Raw genomic sequence first — 2500 nt, 5'->3', positions numbered from 1 at the left:
GTTGGTTAGAGCGTCGCACCGGAATCGCGAGGTCACGGGTTCAAACCCTGTTGAAGTCCTGAATTTTTCAGGCTTCTCTACGCAATTGCAAAAATTGCGTTCATAACTGCGAAGATCATAGCTTTACTTGATTACACACTCCGGCTTGAATTCTGCCATGCTCACCCTTAAAAGCGTTACTATGATCAAAAAATCACTCCCTTTTTTTCCTTCAGATTTTGAAAGTGTGATTGCTTAATACTTGACAGGCAAAATTTTGAGCTTTTTATTTGTATCCAAAGGCTGTTTACTTTGAGTGTAAGTTTTGGATTTCACGGTCCGCCATTACTCACGTTCCAAAATGACCCAAGGGATTTTAGAGGGTTGGATCTAGGGAAAAGTGACGTCATTTACTCACTAGCTTAAAATTTCATGCAGCGTCGGATGCTTATTATAAATGCAAAACACGAGTTTAAAAGTCTGGAAGCCCGAAACTTCCGTGAGCTTTAGCAACGACGACGGCAACGGCAACGAGAACGTCATCTGTTATTGTAATCACTTTACGACCATGATTCCAAGCTTTCTAATGTGACAAAGGTATAGCAGTTCTTCAGGAATGAAAACGTTATGAATAGCGCATAATTTTGGGGAGAAACTCTTTTCGCGAGGAACATTTACCTCCAAGTGTTGACTTCCTCCATAAAACCTCAAATTTGACTATTTCACGTTGTTGTTTTGCTGACGACGGCCAAGAAATTGACAAAAATGAAAAACGCACGTGCAGAGCGTGCAAATCTATTGTTTTTGGCCACTAAATATGCAAATTTGACAACGCCGTTGTCGTTCCTAAAGCTCTCTATTAATTCAGCCGCCTACAAATACATTGCATTCTTAAACTATTGAGTCATTGTTCTCGATTCAGCTCTCTCAAGATTTTTAAGTTAGTAATGGCGGACCATTGAAAAATTCCAGTTAAAATAAACAGGTGTCTTTGAAATCAAGGCTTAAAACTTGGGTCACTTACTGTTTAGTTAACATAGTTTTGAAATCCAAAGAAAAATAAAAATTGTTTTTTTGATAATACATGTAGTAGAACTTTAAAGCCTAGTTTCCACTAGCGACCTAAGGATCATAATCATAATCATAAGCACGAACATAACGCTGTTATGTCGCTTATGTCTTAGTTGGAACGTCCAGAAACATAATCATAGGCGCCCTTATGATCAACATAATCATAATCATAAGAAAATGATCGACCATTTTTCTTATGATTATGATTATGGCTTTGACTATGACTATGTCCCTTTTCTTTGCAGTGGGAACGCGAAAATCATAACAACATAATGAGAAACATAATGACGCAACGGGGTCATTGTGTTTTGGCCAATTAAAGTCTAGGACCAGTTCTTTTGGGTCGGTTCATTTTCAAGATGGCGGCCAGCTTCGAGGAAAAGCTTTACGTTTTTACAGCGGCCGTCCCCACTTGAACATAAGAAGGTTATGTTTATGTTTCTGATTATGCTTATGATCCTTATGTCGCCAGTGGGAACTAAGCTTAAGAGTACAAAACTACAATGCTGGGCGCTGTGTGCACATAATCACCAATATCGGTTTTTCTTTTTCAAAGTTACTTCCTTTCTTAAGTAAAGTTTGGTATCAGCTAAAGTGTTATATAAAGTGAAGAACTGTTTCGTTTCCTTGTGAGTTCCGGCCACTTTAATTTAAAATAAAAACAAATTCAAGCAAGTTAACTTTGAAGTGACGAACTTTGCGAAATGCCGATCATTAAGATTTGAAGAACCTGACAGAGGGCCAGTTGGACACTGTTAAAAATCCTCTACACAAACACAAATATACGGGAAAAGAAACTTTACCTCTTGATTATGAATACTTTACAAACTGTGTTTGTACAGTTCCAAAAATCTTCTCTGATATTGTGTAAGTTTGGCACGCGACGGACTTCGTCGATCTTCCTTTGAAGTGAAGAAATCTCACGGTTCTTTCGAGCCTGAAAATCAACACATTCAAGCAAACTAAATGTCAGAAAAAATTGAATGCGCAACAGGAAAATGTCCACTGCGTGTTTATAAAAATGTTAGGTAATAAAGAAGGCAAGGTTTTCGAAAAGTACCTGAAAAAATCTAATTTTCCAAGTTTTACTTTATCCGCTTCGTATTGTTTTGAAATCAACTCTGATCTTTCCTGAAAAGGAAAACAGTTACGTATATTATTAATTATATGCAGAACAATTGCCCACTTTGAGGTTACCCGGGAGAGAGGGTCGAGAACCTTGTTGAATTGTACAACTGATGCGACTGTTTTGGGGGACACATTTTCATCATTGCGTGCGCCGAGCAAGAACTCAAGTTGCAAGAAAGCGATATACCAGGCTCTGACCTTCCTAAACCACAAAATACTGTACAATGGCAATTTTAAAACGATAGCTCGCTTGCCAACGCGCAAGATTGTCTGGAAAACGAACAGATTTGATCAAAAGGTCATTGCGATCGTGGTACATACA

General features: G+C 38.2%; 1 pseudogene; it reads right to left on the bottom strand.

Moving 5' to 3' along the window:
- The window catches only part of LOC137968227 (coiled-coil domain-containing protein 93-like), a 107102-nt pseudogene that overhangs the window by 8015 nt on the left and 96587 nt on the right, over positions 1 to 2500 (bottom strand).

This window comes from Montipora foliosa, chromosome 8 (assembly GCF_036669935.1).
Source record: "Montipora foliosa isolate CH-2021 chromosome 8, ASM3666993v2, whole genome shotgun sequence".
Classification (NCBI taxonomy): domain Eukaryota; kingdom Metazoa; phylum Cnidaria; class Anthozoa; order Scleractinia; family Acroporidae; genus Montipora; species Montipora foliosa.
The sequence above is the reverse complement of the archived record's forward strand: the minus strand, read 5'-3'. Positions and strand labels throughout refer to the sequence as shown.